Here is a 17831-nt window from a genome sequence, read left to right on the forward strand (position 1 = left end):
TTAGATGTCAGCCCGTGCTGCAATCGAAATTCATTTCCATCGCGGCCTTCGCAGCACAAACATGCACGCCATTACGGTAATACACGCCGGCAATTTGGAGATATTTACAGAAAGATTAGCGCTGGTGTTCCACAACATTAGGGCTGTTCACTGCATGGGGGATGCATATTGACCCCATTAAACAACGGAGCCTTGGGGATATGTGCTTTTTAAAAATGATTCCTGCGCTGTAGTAATGACATTTTAATGGCTATACCCTTGAGCTAAATGACTCTGCTTAAAAAAAAGAGAAAATCTTTATCTCCACAGGATGATCCATGTAAGGGTTAGTTACTGGTGGGAGAGATTTTTGCTATCCAATAAGCAAACTTTAAATGAGGACTATCAAAATATGACATCTGAAGACACAGGATTATCAGCGTAAATAACAAAATTCTATCTCTGGTCACGTTCAAAGGAAACAGACGGGGGATTAAGTCTTGTCTCGTTCCCACCTTATGTTTACAGGTAACGACACATATTGCAAGGTGTGAAATGTGAGGGTGGAAGTTTTACAGTTATTATGGTATTAGAAGAGCGCGGAGAGCATTTCTGATTAACACTGAATGAATAACGAATTTTCTTTATTCTAAGACGGTGGGCTGAGGAATTTGAATCAGAGATCAGAGGCTGATTTCTCTGATATGCCGTGACGCTGATAAGGTTTTATTTACATCTCATCTGCTCATTTAATAAGACTGGAACAGCAGATCGTGACCTCCCTTTAATTTCCAAATAACAGGTTTCCGAAATGTCGTAAAACCGCCATCATGCCGATGGAGGCAAACTCATGTGCGTCTCGTAAACAGGGGGATGGACGTAGATGAAAATGTCACCTTGCATTGGGACCAAGGAGTCTGTCACAAGACAAGGAGCCACCTGAAAATTTCAGGCCTGAAACTGACTTGGTTTTGACTCCCCTCGTCCCCTAGTGGATAAAATCAGTACTGAAGCTGAAGAGAAGCAGCTGATAGCCGACAGAGGGCATCAGTTCATTGACATTGAGATTGAAGTTTCTGTTTGGCATCAATCAGAGGTCAGAGGTTGAACCAACATCCTTATCATCGTTTGCATCTGAGGTTTAAGTGCTAAGAAACAGTAATTAAAAGCCGCTGGATCAGCCTCTTGGTCTCTCGCTTGGACTTTAGACGACTCCATCGATGGCCATCTAGCTTGGTGCACACGGCACCCCTGAACCAAGCCACACTGCTTTGTTTGATCTCGGGAAATGTGAGGCTAGCTGGATAGCGAATGGAGAACCATCAACGCTTGTGGGTTCTTAATCAGCGGCACTCCTCAAAAGGCGATAAATCTCGAGCCATTAAGGACCAAGAGGAATCGCCTGACCATTCTGTTGTTCCAGCCGAAATCGGCATTTTCTTCCCAGGTGTTGGTGCCGTTTTTGTTTGCTCCGGATTTTCTAAGTTCACCTTTTCTGGGTGTTTCAACAGCATAAAAAAATAGTACAAATACTTTTGGAGAAATATAAAGCTACATGGTGCTGTCGGCCTTGATGAAAAGTGGGATCTTCGCTGACAGGGAGACAGACGTGCTGCTTCACCGTCAGACCGAGCTGGTGGTCTATCTGAAAGCAAGTCATTCTTCCTGCCTCCATCTTCACACAAGTGATAAAAGCTTTGAGGCAATTTTGTTACCTGCCCCCACGCCCCTCACACATACACTCTCTGTGTCCCACTGCCATCTACTGCCTGGCTGTCAGGAAAACAGAGGATACACTCCAATAGACAAACCGTTTCAGATGCCAGACAGTCCACGTTTTCTCAGAGAGCTGCTAGGGAGCATGAACGTGGACCGTCTGCAGGTCCCCGAGGACCGGACTGGCAAACACTGGAGTAGATGCACACTTCACACCTCGGGTTCGTCCCCTGGGTGACTCTGCTTGGAAACGTGGCCAGTCAGCTGCGTCGCCCACAGTCACTGCAATTCCCAGTGTCCCGCTCCATAATCCCACCTGTTCGCATGTTATCGGAGAGCGGGGGAGGGCAGGGCTAATATTTACCTCCCCCGCTCGCTCCGTGCTCCATTGCCTCGCCAATGATCTGCCTCTCCGAACATCTCCAGTTTCCAAGATAGACTCCTCATCATCTGAGCAGTGACAGCTTAGAATCGTTATCCTATATAAGCTGAAAGTGTTGGTGGTGGGAGGGGGGGGGGTTTGGGGCAGGTAAGTAGATAATCTGTGATTTTTTTTTTTATATGGTATACAATCCAATGAGGAAGGGTCATCAATCCTACATCATCGACGCAACACCACATGATCCTCTCACGCACGTCGGCCCGTGAAGGATGTAGGTGGGATGAGTGTATGCACCTTTGCCGGGATTTATAGCCGGACTGAAGACATGCGCTTATTTACCTGACGCTGCATTTATTCCCCACCAGGTTCCTTTGCTGAGCTATTGAGCTGCTGGGACTGGGGGTCAAATGGGTTATTTCAAGGTCTGACTTGTGCTAATTCATTCCCTCGAATTTATAATGTCCTGCATGGCGCAATATGAACATTTAACAGAGAATAAAATCCGGCACGCAAAGGATCGTGTGAAATATGTCAAAGGAATTCTCTCCTTTTCAAGGTAGAAAAGATCTTCAGGCCGGCAAGATCTCTGGGTGACGGGATGAATAGAGATCTAGGCTCGGCGTTGGCGGTAATCTCCGCCGTTCACCTTGACAGGCCGGCACCACGTTCCACGATCCGTAAGCGTCGGCACCTCTGAAAAGCTGGGGACACCTTCGTGTCTGGAGAACAAGCGTCTGATTAACATGAAGGATCAGATAAGATTAGGAGCCTGTCCCACCGCTGGCGCGGCAGTAAAAAAAAAAAAAAATACCCCACAGAAATCCTACCTGTCACTGGGGATTAAGCAGGCCCCGAGCGCCATGACGTGCAAACAAATAAATTAGCCTGCCGGCTAGCTAACAGCTCAGCGCTAGATCAACGCGGATGTTTGTCCTGGCGCTGAAACTCCGCTCGTTATTATGGATCATCCTGGCTTCCAAAATCCTTATCCTGCCCTGCAGGCAGTTCCGGATGTAGGGCTGAGATCATCCGTTTTTTGGCATTTTCATCCTTGTACTCACCCCCCCCTCCCCGATCCCGCAGTCCAGCGGCTGCCAGCAGAGCAACGGCTCCCCCACAGAGCCGAGACCAGCTTGCTGTGACATCGCCGACCCCACCTGGCGATTCGCCTTAGAGCCAGCGGGCACGGCGGGCATGGCGTCAATGCCAGGGGCATTCTGGCAGCCTTGTGCGTGATGTCAAGCCCTCAGGCATCGATGAGGGTGGCAGAAGAGCCTTTGCTCTTGAAGCGGGCACTCAAAGCCCTCCACAGCCGTCTGTGAAGCACTCCAGCTAACCTGTCCTTTCATTCAGGGTCGGGAATTTTAAGTATAAACATTAAAAGAGCCCTCACAGAATAATCAAGCCCTCCACAGCGGACTACGGGCGCAGGATTCAGGCGCCCAGGGTCTCCAGGCACGGAGAGGGTGCTGGTCGCTCAGCAGGTTATGTTCAGCTGAAGGCGAGGGGAAGGGAGCTGGAATGAGTGATGGGCGCTGGAGGACAGAGGGGAAGAGGAGCTCGGCCTGGGAGCCCTCAGGTGACCCTATGCAGGGAAACCGCCCCCCCCCCCATTCAGTCTCAAGCTCTCCTCCCCAGTCCCTGAGGGCTCCCAGGCCGAGCTCCTCTTCCTCTCTGTCCTCCAGTGCCCATCACTTACTCGCCACAGCTTGCTGGTGGACCTTGGGGGGTGCATCCAGCCTGATCTGATAGGGAAAGGGACCCACATCATGCTTCTTTAGCTGGTAACCAAACGGAGTTCAGTGGGTCAGCATGCTGAGCCCATGATAGGAAGGTTGCTGGATCTAATCCTGAGCTCTGCAGGGTGATATAAAAATCAGCACCTGAGCGAGGTCCTTAATCCCAGTTGCTGCAGGGGTTGTCTGACCCTGCTTTGAAATGTATATGAAATGTTTTGGATTTTAAAAATACTATCTGCTAAGCAAAAAAAATGCAATCTATGGAGCCCCTGGCCGCCTTGGGGCATGGTCTCCCCTCATAGCCAAAGGTCTAGACCTTCAATTTGTTGCCCTCGGGCACATTTGTGGGGTCTTGCCTGGCCCTCAAAGAATCACCCTCAACCTCCCAAAGCATCTGCCCCCCGCGTCTGTCGCCGCGCTTCTGCCAAGTAACACTTTACAGCATGCAAATTATTTGGCGCATTAAAATGCCCGGGCTATTTGATTTACGCATCTCATTCTCATAAATCTGCAGCGTGTGCAAAATGGCTTATTCATACTGCTGAGCATTAAACACCATTCTGGGCACCTGCTCCAAAGTCCCCCACAACATTACTGCGATTGGCCCGTTTGAGAATTTTTATGCTAATCTGAAGTTGTTTTTTTAAATTTGTACTCTCAGATTAACGTGTAGAAAATGCTCTACAGTTGGGGAAGCAGTGTGCTATACTTAATATATTGATTCCAGCAGTTTCTACTCCTCCGATTCCTTTGCCAATGGCGACCCATGTGACAGCATCAGACTCCGCCCCACCCATGTGACAGCCTCAGACTCTGCCCCACCCGTGTGACAGCCTCAGACTCCACCCCACCCATGTGACAGTATCAGACTTCGCCCCACCCATGTGAGATGTTGTCTTAAAGCCGAGGACAGCTTGCAAAGGTGGACAGCTTGCAAAGGTGAACAGCAGCGATTACTAAATGCAGATTGCAATGCCACATGGATCCGAGTCACTTTGAGACCACTGCCATCTACTGCCTGGCTGTCAGGAAAAAAGAGGGCCGCAAACCTGCTCGGTCATGTCACTGCCCCTCAATTAGCCATTCATGTCACCACCCCCTTCATTAGCCATTCATGTCACCGCCCCCTTCATTAGCCATTCATGTCACCGCCCCCTTCATTAGCCATTCATGTCACCGCCCCCTTCATTAGCCATTCATGTCACCGCCCCCTTCATTAGCCATTCATGTCACCGCCCCCTTCATTAGCCATTCATGTCACCGCCCCCTTCATTAGCCATTCATGTCACCGCCCCCTTCATTAGCCATTCATGTCTCCGCCCCCTTGAACAAGGCCCAGCTTCCTTTTCCATCTGCACCTGTGGTCCTGGTTGCAGACTTATGTTACTGGTGTTATTTTCTGTGTGACTGGCTCACAGTAATGGCTACTCAGGTGTTTAACGGAAGAGCCCAGGCAACCTATCAAAGCATCACTCTTCCTCAGGGTAGAAAAATGGGTTCTCCTAAAAAGTAAATTAAAAATAGCTACTGATTTACCTCTAACTAAGGCTTAGACGAGACCCCCAGACCCTGACCAGCATTAGTGTTTGGAAGATGGATGGAAGACTAGGAGAGAAACTGACTTATCAGGGAGAGCAGGACCGGCCCGGAAGGTTCCGCGGATGGACTGCCACCCCACAGCTGTTCCCAAACCCTGGTTAAGGTGTCAGAGACAGATGGAGAGAGTGCAGCATCAGCAGGGAAGCCAGAGACCGACCTTGTCTGACCTTAAGTTTCAGCAGTCCTGTGGGAACACCTGAAGCACGGCCTGGCCAGAGGGGGGGCTGCTGAGCTGTCAGGAGGGGGTGTCCTCCCAGCCTAGTCACCCTCACCCTACTCAGGGTGCCAGCCTGAAGTCGGCATTTGGGGAAGCTGCTTGGGCACTATGATTCGAATTGGGGGGGGGGGGGGGTCTCCTGGTGGGTATAAGTATTCGATCGGCATCCGAGGGCGATTTTATTAAATCACTAATGATTAGTTAAACTGTTGTGGAGACAGACATTCCGTTGGGGTGGTAATATAGCTGTCGCAGACACGGCGAGCCGTCAGAGCGGCTGACAGCTTAATGGTACAGCACTGCTTCGGGCTGGCGGGGGCTTTAAGCATCGAGGGGCTCAGTGGAGCTCTGTAATTTTGCTCTCGAGCACAGCAAACATTTCCCACAGCCTCTGCCCGCCCCCCCCCCACTCCCTACCTGTTCTGCAGTCGGTGCCTCCTGTGTTTCACAAGGAGACCCGTGATTGTTGTGACCGGTTTACTGCAGAGGGCGGCGTGCACGCACGGTCAGAGACTGCGGCCTTCCCCGCTGCCAGCCAATCAGAAACGTGGGTCGCCTCTCGGGGTCCCCCCCCCATAGACGGCTGTTCGCTCACGTCTCATTCAGGAAAAGCCCACGTCTGTCTCCCTCACATATAACTTTCTAATTTTCACCTCAAACACAAATATACCATCTGAACAGACACACGGTCTCGCAACCTAATATTTACTCTCTGAACATCCATTCTTTCGTCTTCCATGCCTCTTGCTCTATTTTGGGTCGCGGGGGGTCCGGAGCCTATCCCGGAGGGTTGGCAGGGAACAACCCAGGAAGGGGAGCCAGCCCATCGCAGTGCAACTCTCTCAAAATATTAATTATTAATCTTCTAATCAGCAGAGACCCCAGGTCCATCTGCAACCCAGCACTAGTGATCTGAGCATTAGTCTCTTTTGAAATTGATCCCCTTTGAAACTCGGTAATCTAGCGAGAACCATCACTTTCCTTATTTTAAATCCATCTTGGACGATGTTTCCATAAATTCTGCCCATGACATCATTATTCTGACCTGCCCCCCCCCCCCCACCCCCATCCATGCTCCCGCACACGGCTGAGCGTGTGGAACACAGGTGTGCAGCACGTGTGTGCATGTTTCATAGACAGAGTTATCATTGTAGAAAAAGTCACTAAATCAATAAAAAACAAAATAGCAAATCCTAGCAATGGTAACAGAACGTAATTACATAAAGGTGTGTGTGTGCACGGATATTCCTGCACGTGAACTTCACAGATAAGGCAGACTCTATGAAAATTAGAATCAGACAGGTCGACTAATCCCGGGGGGCAGGACTCACCCCTTTGCCCAAATTCCCAGCCTCGACTGAGGAGGCTGGCGGAGAGGGAGGATGCCGAAAAAGGCGCACCTGTATCCCGCTGGGGAGTCCTTCGCTCTCGCCGCGACATAAATCGCTACACCGTACATCACGCGGATTTACAGTGCACTCGAGTCTGTGCGCGGGGGTCTGGATTTACTGCCGGCGGGTAGGTCCCCATGTTGCCGGGGTTTGTTACCGATGTGCTGTAAATGTTGCCGTGGATGCAGGGATTCCTCTGCCAAAAGCTCCCCCCTTAGAATCACCCTACCCCCCCTCGCCTTTACGGTGCATTCACAGTCAGTCCCGGCCCCTCCATCTGTGGTCCCCTCAGTCATAACGGCCAAGCCGGTGCTCTCCAACACTACCTCACCCTAGACCAGTGGTTCTCAAACTCGGTCCTCGGGCCCCACTGCCCTGCTTGTTTTCCTGCTATCCCTGCTGGTTTTCCTGCTACCCCTGCTGGTTTTCCAGCTACCCCTGCTTGTTTTCTTGCTATCCCTGCTTGTTTTCCTGCTATCCCTGCTTGTTTTCCAGCTATCCCTGCTTGTTTTCCTGCTATCCCTGCTTGTTTTCCTGCTATCCCTGCTTGTTTTCCTGCTATCACTGCCCCACACACAAGTCCCAGCTGTCTTTCAGCTTCTGATTGACTGAACACACCTGATCCAGGTAACCAGCAGTGTGAAGGGCAGGGGTAGCTGGAAAACAAGCAGGGCAGTGGGTCCCGAGGACCGAGTGTGAGAACCACTGCCCTAGACGGAAAGGACACCCGTCACTGGTAACACAGATGGTGGCCAGAAGCTTCCCAGCACTAGCGGCTCAGTTACTTTGGAGACTCTTCTGCCTGGACCAGCTTACAAAGCTGGGCGGCTCGACGAGACAGTTTCCTTTTGTCATATTTGCAGAACCAGAGATCAGAGGCGGTAAGGCCAGATTCAGAAAGTACTCCAGACCAAGGTTTTGTTTCAACCAACCAGCTGAGTACTGGTGTGACTCTTTATACTCAACTGGTTGGCCCAGTAGTGGCATCACCCTTCAGACACTGGGATTTGAACTTGCAACAAAGCATCCAAACCCCCTGAGCCACATGCCGTCCCACAAACCCGGCAACAAGGACCAGAGGCGGTACGAGAGTGGAGTCATTTAGAGGGAGGCACAGGCAGATCCGGGTATGATGTCGTCAGCAAATATTCAAGTCCAGCTGGGGACATGCAAAGACACGTAAAACGTAACACGCTGCACGCGACTGCCAGGTGAGTGTGTCCTCTGGGTGGATCTGAGAGACAGGGAACAAGCAGATGGAAGGCGGTACATGGGGTGTCGGCAGGTTCTGTGGGCTTCCCTACAGTGCGCGGTGACAGCAGTCCACGGCACCCCCGCACCGAGCGATGGGGCCAGCGCCACGAACTGGCAGGCTCGGCCCACAAAAAAACGCCCTCCTGCAGCTCGGGTGAAATGCAGGCCGGCTGCGTCTCGGGGGGCTACATCTGCATTAGACAGCGTGGGACGCTAATTCTCAGCAGACAGACCGGCTTGGAGACCTCCCCAGCCTCGCCAGGTCACTTTGGCCTGGATTTCACTCCATTATAGGAGATTTCTTTGAAATCTGTGTCATTTTCACTAGCTAGATACAAAATGTAGCAGTAAAATTCTGATGCTGCGTAGTCGGGTCTGTTACTACAGTACAACGGGCCCATTACTGGAAGGAATCAGCCTGACAGGTGGTGGAAAGTGGGTTCCTAACAGCTCTGAATGTGTCTGAGCTCTACTGGTACAAACTAGGGTCTTGCAAAGCTCATGTTTTGTTCCAGAATTTGGTAAAATCCACAAGTACACAAAATTGCACCCGGAACACTGGAAGTCTTTGAAAGCTGGCTAGAATGCGAGCTACTTTTCAGAAAGCTTTAATTATATATGATATAAGCCTTTCATTTTGAATGTAGTCTAAACGTGAAACTCCTACAGCTCTAACACCCCAGTGCTGTAATGATTATGGTTTATAAACAGCACACCGATTGATATGGGAATTTTTGCCTTTGGGTGTTACATTGGCTGTTATTATTAATGCCGGCAGCTACACTCTGTTTAGGAGGCAGATGTTGGGGAAACGTTGTTTTATGTGTAGAGAGGTTATGATGGCCCCACCCCACAGCCCCCAACTCCGCGTCCCCCACACCACTGTCTCCTCATTTCCTTTCCTGTTCTTTCCTTGCACCCACCCCTGCTTCCTGGGGGGGCCGTTTACCCTGCCAGCCAAGGTAAATCCCACCGTGCTTCTTACAGTTCTACTTTTGCCCTTATGCTTTTTGGAAAACATCTCTCCTTTACTCCTGATAAGATTGCCAGTGCTGTATTCTCTATTCTACGCAATTTGCAGATAACAGCTATAGTGCTCTTTGAATGTGCTGTGCCGGTTTCCCTTTCCTGATACTCTGTGCTCTGATATTTTATAGTTTCAGCTCAGATTTACATATTGGCCAGATGTATGACTGGACAGCACCGGCCAATGACGGCACCGGCCAGTGACAGCACCGGCCAATGACAGCACCGGTCAATGACAGCACCGGCCAATGACAGCACACACCTACTCTTTGCTTTCTGAGGGCACGTCACCCCGCACGTCCACCGCACTAATCACCCGTGCTGTCAAAAAGCACTCTGTGCACGGGCTGCGTCCTCGGCCGCAGTGGAACGGTCCGGCCTCAGGGTCAAAGTTGGGCATGTCACGGGTGGGGCACACGGTCACATGTCTCGCAGTCAGCCACGTGGGGTCGGGAGCCGAGGGCCCTCGGCTGGCGAATATCTGCTCACGCGGCCTGTCGTAATCACCACCGGAGAACACCAACAGCGGCGAAGTGGACATTCCCCCCAGCACATCTGCCGCCGTCAGGCCCTCCGTGTTTCGCTTCTTGACTGCTTCTCTCCATGAAGCACCTTCTCCACAGCGGGGCTCCACACAGTCTAGAACTCAGTACCAACTGCTGTCCCATTATTTCATGCTGTCAAATATATGTCCTCAAAATCAAATCAGGGGTTAAGCTACTTGCCATTTGTACAAAGAGCCCACAAATATAATTACTGGAGTAAATCTAAAGCGGGGTAATCATATTAACCTAAATGGCTGAAGAAACACCTTCCTGTTTGTTACGGGACGGAACCACCCGGAACATTCCGCTTCCTGTGTGCTTTCCGGCTGCACGGCGCGTTTGGAAGAGTCCAGAGTTTCATTGTTTGGCTTTTAACGCAAAGCCCGAGTGCATATTTCACAGGTGACTGCACCTGAAAGGACAATGAGAGTGAGAGGCCCTCGCTAACGGGGGGGGGGGCAAGCATGAGTCCCACGGCGGGGAGTGTGCCGGGCTCCGCGCGGATCGATATGCGTGGAGTCTGCCAGCAGCCGAGACGGTAAACAGCCAAAGACGAGAAGATAAACTAAACCTGCAGTGAAGGAAAATCAGTGCTGTGTGTTAGCAAACAGCACCTGCCAGTTAGACTAAGTGGATCTGAAAAGAATCCACACAAAATATTTACATTTGTGGTCAGAAGTTTACATGCACTCATCAGGGGCATGAATGTCATATTCATTCTGGGCCTCTATTGATTTATTTGAACCGCTCTTTTTCCAGGGCAGAATGATTATAAAACATACATCATCAATTGGGTGATATCTGATATCTACACAAAGAACCATGATGGACGGACCCCCAGTCCTGGTTCGTGGTCAAGGCAGGTGGGTGGCAATCATGATATATGTAGGTGAATTGACACTAATACTGAAAACAGACTAATTCAAATGGGGATCTACAATAACTGTACCTGATATCTGCATTATTTCCACACTGGGATCTACACTAACTCTGACTAATTTAGTCCTGTTGTGATCCTAGATGATTCATAAATATTTTTGTCCCTCATCTTACTTCACTAGAGTCAGAAAATTTGAGACAGATTTTTTATGGTAAAGGTTAATATCTAAATTTCTTCATGATTTCACCATGCACTGTAGCTAAACCTTGGCTGAGTAATAATTACATCTGTTAAGCAGGTTTCTGCCTAAATTTTGCTTCTCTGACAGATGATTACATAGGGGAACCTACTTATCTTACATCCCTCACAGCCTCAGTGCCTGGTGCAGGAACAGACTGCAAGCCAAAATCCACCCAGCTATCTGCTGAAATCCACCCAGGCATCTCCTGGAGTCATACTCACAGTCCTAATCTGACTTTTATGAGGTCTAATTTGTAGCTAAACCATTTCCCCCCACTTTTGGCAAAGGGTGATTAAATTAGTTTTTTTTTTTCTGGAGTGAAAAGATACTCTGAGTATATAACAGAGCAAAACAGGATTCAGCCCGGTTTCTAAACGGACAATAAAAGGCAGCTTAAATCTCACGGGAGCAAGATCTTTGGAGAAGCTGTTTCAGTCCCGGCACAGGTAAGGATAGGAATAAATTGACTTGGTATAATAACCACAAATCTGGGACAGACAAAGATCTGCTGCTAGCGGATTAATATTTCACCAGACTCCGCTCCCCCATAACTGCGCCGAGCTCCACAATACCAGATAAAGACAAAATAAATCATACAGAGACAAGCATGGTTAAAAAAAGACATGAGCAATGTGTTTATAAACTTTTATACTGCCTCAGAGAGATTTTCTGTAACATATCGCCTTTTTTTTCTCGAGAGGTCAGCCAGAGCTGCAATGTTTCGTGTCGGCACACGGCAAATTATGGATTGTGATCCTGCGAGAGTTTACACTGAATATGGCTGGAAATCTCTATCTGTATATACAAATGAAAGAAATCTGTCACGTGATCCACAAATCCTCAAGTCACATGGACACTCAAAGAACGCTTCAATGCATCAGCAGAATGTTTTTTTTTTAAAACCTTCTCCCAAATGGATTTTCACAAGCCCGTTCCGATTGGCCCGAGAACACGTGATAATGAAATGAAAGGCTTTTTTGGGCTTTATATTTGTGTTTGTCGAAAAAACCTCTCATCTTAATGTTTGCGGATGTCTGAATGACTGCTTCCCTTCCTCGTCACGAAATAATCAAACCGTTCCACCCGAAATGGTGCACTATTGTCTGTACAATAAGCGTTCGCAAGTGAAAGACAGAGTTAAGGCAATCTTTAAAAATCACTCCCTGCAGAATGCTAATGCGAGCGAATACTCGCAACCCACGGGAAGCACGCAGCAGTGCGTGTTAAAGATGCAACATCTTTGAACAGCTGTTCTTATGCAGCGAGAAGGAGACAGACCGCAAATGCGACGACACACCTTCAGCGCATGGAGACGAACAGGCCCTGACAGCAAGACAAATATATCAAGACACTACCTCCATCTTGTCTATTTAGGTCGAGTGGAAATATTTCTGGAACATTTCGGTGCCGCCGCTGCAGTTCACACATAATCAGTGATGTTAAATTTATCGCTTGCTAGCAAGAGGTGCGAAGAAACAAAATCTGGCAGATTAGGAAATGTGAACATCTGAAAGGTAGAAGCTGAGGGGACCTTCCTCACGGATTAGCGGGCGAGTTAAGGGCGGGAACCTTTGTGTGAAAGAAAACAATGCTTTTGGGGGGGATATTACTCAGACATTATAGGTAATTATACACGAAAAGATGAGGAGCTGGCAGGACCTGCAAGAGGGACTTAGACAAGCTGCCAGGTCTGATGAGAGTGGAGGCCACCCAGCCCGGGTTCGAGGCAGAAACGGCGTGTTTTTGCCAGCGTTTACATCACAGTCTTCCAAGTGCACTCAACGGATTTTATATTGTACTCATTTAGCGGATGATTTTTTACAGAGCGCCATACAATTGGAGAAATTGGGGTGAAGGGACTTGCTTAAGGATCCAGGGGTGACATGACACTGTCGACTCTGGGATTTGAACCAGCAACCACCTGACCACAGGCACACAGCCCCACAGGAGACCTAACAGCATGGTTAGTAGAAAGCCAGTCACGTTCTTCTTAATTGCCTAATTAACGTCAGCTTTGATGGTCAGGAGTGATTGTCACGTCGCTGGCAGCCTTCTTGAGGAAATGCTACTATCAGCTGATTGGACCTCTCTAAACCCACTGCCACCCCCCCCCCCCCCTTGCAGTGTGATGAATTGGAATAGAATATGAAAAAGCTTGGGTCAGCTGTGTAACACACGGTCCAGCCCTTAGCTGAAGTATCTCTCTAGCTGTGAAGAGTCTTGTCCCAGTTTTTCGAGCATGTGGGGTGGGGGGGGGGGGGGGCTGGTGTGGAGCAGTGATAGCAAAGATGGCTGCTTCTGAAATGAAAGACGGGAGGCTGATAAGCCGCGGTTTCTCCTCTCGATCGACGGACGTGTCGAAATTATTGCCATGGGCCCCAAAGCAGCACTCCGCTGGTACGAGTCTTAGCAGGGGGGGGGTAAATGTCACCAAATCCAGCGGGGGGAGGGGGCAGGGGTGCCAGTGATGTGAGGAATCACTCTCCTATTCAGCCTCTCCCCTGTCACTCACCAATTCTCAGCATATCATTGGCTAATGATTAGGTTGCCCCCCCGCCCTTATGCACCCAACCTTAAAAAAGATCCTAGAATTGTTGCTGAATCCCTGGCAGGTGCCGTCAGTCCCGTCGCCAGTGCCACACACCGAAATAACCGAAACTGTAAAATGAGGCAACAGGCTAACTGCAAAGTGTATGAGAAATAAGGCTGATTTTTAAGGTTATAACCAAAAACTGTAAATAAATTAAATCACCGAATTACCAATAAAGAGAAGGAGTGAGATGTGAAAACCGACCAGATCATTTAGAAATCTAAGCGTGAGGTCGACTCCATATTGTTGCTGTCGTCCGATTCCCACGGTGCCCGGTTTCCATGGCACCCTGCCTCATGACCACTATGACCCAGCTTCCTTTTGGGGGGGGGGCCCAGCCCCCCCATTTCACTTGGCAAAGTTCACCGCCCAGCACAGATTTCCCACTATCTGTTGCCCCCCGCTGTGTATTAATTGGATCACCCAGGTAACATTTACTGTAGATCTATGACCAGGGCAGTGATTAGGCCGGTCACCATGGCGACACGCCTCCGGACACAGCCACCTCCTGCCGTCAATAAACGCGCACGGTGTCAGGAAGCGAAGAGGCCGCCGGCTGCAGCCGTCAATGGTCTTCGATGCAGGTGACGCGTGAGTGATGTCAGGAGGGCGAGGTTTCAGAACCTTTACGTTCTACGGCAGCGTTCCCGCCTTCTCTAGTCTTCCCCCTGCACCTCGTCCCGGATGTGGGAATGCAGGGCTGCCTGCAGCCTTTCACAGATAATGCAGCAACGCTGATGAAAACCGCCACAAGTCACATGCGGGCAGCCTGGTCCCACGACGGGAAACCATGCAGGACCTCTAAGCCAAGCATCAAAGCAGCCGCAACATGCAGCAATGAAAGGGATTCTGGGATGCTTCTGCGGACCCCTGTAGACATCACGCCTAGGGGCCTAAGAGAGGGCTGGCTTTGCCTCACAGCTTGGAATAAGAACATCCAGAATACTCTTCAAAGACATGCAGCGCTTGCATATTCCGAGAAGCGACGGGCAGGCAGTGCAACCTTCTGGCCCCTCACAGCTGACTCCACACCGGCCCGTGCAGATGGACCGGCATGTGGAAGGATCCGGAACATCGATGGGAGTGATAAATACCCAGGGCTATATAGGACGGAAGTGAGAGGGGGGGCAAACGAGGGCAGAAGAGGGAGGAACATAGTGCAGAAAGAGAAGCGAAGCGGAGGGTTTAAGCAGCTAGTTGGGTGCGAGGAGATTTCAGGGCGGGGGGGCAGGGCTGGAGAGGTGTAATTGGTGCCTGTGAGCGGGTAAGACCCCCCCTCCCCCCCCCGCACACTCAGGGCAGAACGGAGCAGAGCCTCATCATCGCCGTGGACGGGGTCACACTGACTTAATTCCCAAAATGCGATTATAGGCAAAATGGATGAAATATTATGTTGCAACGGGCTTTGGGTGGAAATGCAAATAGGGGAAGGATGTCTTTTTTCTGCTCTACACGAATGATGCACACATTTATTTCTTTTTTTCCGCGGCAGTGGCACAATGGGGCTGACATGCACCCGGGGAACAGTGGTGAACAGGAGCCGGGGAACGGCGGTGAGCAGGAGCCGGGGAACGGCGGGGAGCAGGAGCCGGGGAACGGCGGTGAACAGGAGCCGGGGCCGGCGGTGAACAGGAGCCGGGGCCGGCGGTGAGCAGGAGCCGGGGAACGGCGGTGAGCAGGAGCCGGGGGCCGGCGGTGAACAGGAGCCGGGGGCCGGCGGTGAACAGGAGCCGGGGTCGGCGCACACCCATGGCACAGATTCAAGAGGAGCAACTGGCCAGCCAGAAAATATCTGTTCACTGCCCTTTGGGTTCCTGTGTTCCCACTGACTGTCTTACTGCCTTCTGTGTTCTCTTCTCCTTCACTCTCTCACTGTCTTTTGGCTTCCTGTGTTCTTCCCATAGCAATAAATCCCTCACACATATAGAAATGAAACTCTGCCCCACTGCTATTAATATTAAATTATGATGATAGCATCTTAATGGTCTTAAACGCTCACAGAGGCTTGTATTTCAGTGTTTCATCCACTTATACCCATTTTTCGTGACCCACTCTTCCGGTGCTGAGTACCAGGGAGCCTGGAGTCTGTCCCAGAAATACAGAGCACAAGGCAGGGAAAAATGTCCTGACAGGAGGCCAGACCTGCGCAGGGCAGACACACAATCATGACAGCTCAGATATTCAGATGTTTACGCACTGCAGGAGGCTACTGGAGAACTTGGAAGAAAACCAGGCAAACTGCACATGCAGAGCGCAGAGGCGGGAATGGAACCCCAGGGCCTGAGGTCACGCCACCCCCACTGAGCCCCCCTAAGAAGACGAGCAGAGCAAGCAGAAGGTCTCTCTAGGTCAGACAGAGATTTCGTGGCACAGGAACAAACTGGCTGTGAAGGTGGCTTTTTCCCTGCTTCCCTGTGGATGGACGAGCGGCGCCGAACAGCAGAATCGGAAATGAAGCTTTATTTGCCCTTTGAGCAGGTCCAGTGCAGGTACACTGGAATGCTCCTTTCTGCATATCCATCATGCTCTCCTTTAAGACACATATACGCAGTGAGGGCGAGGCGCGGGGTTTGGAGGACAGGGCTAGCCGGCGTGCAGTTCCTGTGGAGGGCTAACGGCCTGCTGGCTCTGGGATTCAAACCAGTGACCTTCTGATCACAGGCGCCGAGCCCTAACCTGTCAAGTCCCGTACCGCCCGCCATGTTATTAGGATTACGTGCCTGTTGAGCCACCTGCCCTTTCCTATCCTTCTCCGGCCCATAAATAGCCGGGACTGGCCAGGGTGCTGAAACACCTCTGGGCCTGTCGGGAGGGGGGGGGGGGCTGCTGTGCCGGCCTGTCTGAGGGCAGCCATGGGAGCCAGAAGCCAGCCAGGCTGTGTCTCCTCTCATTTTCTCCCAAAAGCGCGATATGTGGGGGGAACCTGCAATGAAAGCAATTGAGTGAGAAAATCGCAGACCCCCAGGGCACTGGGAGTGGGGAGGCGGGTGCCGCTGGCTGGCGTGAACTGGAGCTGACAGGGGCCCGAGAAATGCACAGTGACTGGGTTACGGACTGCGGGGTGATGGGGGGGAGGTCTTTGGCATGACCTGCCCCTGGCGTGGCCCCAGGGGCCAGAGAAGAGCACAGCGAGTGGGTCACCACTTCCCCACATCTCCACCCCGGGCTACGACTGATAGGCAAAGGCACAGCGCCCCCTGGCTGCTGACACGTGTATGTGCCCAGGGGGATGATGGGAAGGTGCCATCCACTGCACGGCCTTGATATCCAACCTCCAGCAGACTCACAAGCATGAACCGCACAGAAATCCATCCCAAATTAATTACCTCCGTTCTCTGTGGGATGTATCCATAAACCAGTAATAAACCTCTCGCTCCCCCCAGCCCCCCCCCCACCCCTAAACACTGAGAAATCGATAATTGCATTCACATGTATTATTATGCGTTTTCAAATGATTCAAAAATAACCCAGTGAACTTCTCCTTCTCCAGAGACTGTGGAGAAAAATGTCTTGTGCTGTGTGTCTGCCTGGACACCTACGCAGAAGGGATAGAAGCGCGACCAAAGCCAGGGATTTACCCATATTCCCGTATTATACTTCTTATATTGCATACTACTGTATAGTACAGCATACTAATGTATAGTACAGCATACTACTGTATAGTACAGCACATTACAGTATATTACTGCATAGAGGTGTTTACCACTATATATTACTGCATATATATACTACATACCACAGTACATTAGCATAAATGAATGTAAATTACTGCATAGTACATGAACAATACTGTACATTGCCATATATTACTGTATACCAGTGTGTATAACCATAAATTACTGTATATTACTGCATATTATTGTAAACTACTACATATATTACTGTAAATTCACAAAATGAAAAGGCTGCACATTTGCTCTCATTTCCTACTTTAAACATCATATTTATACATGACCTACCTCCATCCAGCCATTAATATATGGCTACTGGATTTCATGTCCCCACAATCCAGGTCTCCTTCCTCGTTTCCAAGTTCTAAAAACACACGGCCTCCGAATAACAAACGGAAGATGTATCGGCTTGTCTGCTGCAGAGGAACCCCGTGTATGGTGGGGACCGCAGGGCAGACGCACTTGCTTTGGTGGCTTCAAACGTCACGGTCTGCCGGAAACCCGAACGGAAAGCAGCCCCCGCTTAGCGGCATGCTAATGAGCCCGAGGGGAGCTAGTGTGGGTTTATACTCTGTCTGTCCTTCCTCGCCATACGCTGACA

At 50.3% G+C, this 17831-nt stretch overlaps 1 protein-coding gene across 1 annotated transcript in view; it reads right to left on the reverse strand.

Annotated features, from left to right (window-relative positions):
* The window catches only part of LOC125720187 (neurexin-1-like), a 609464-nt gene that overhangs the window by 45217 nt on the left and 546416 nt on the right, over nucleotides 1–17831 (reverse strand).

Source organism: Brienomyrus brachyistius, chromosome 24, assembly GCF_023856365.1.
Source record: "Brienomyrus brachyistius isolate T26 chromosome 24, BBRACH_0.4, whole genome shotgun sequence".
Classification (NCBI taxonomy): Eukaryota; Metazoa; Chordata; class Actinopteri; order Osteoglossiformes; family Mormyridae; genus Brienomyrus; species Brienomyrus brachyistius.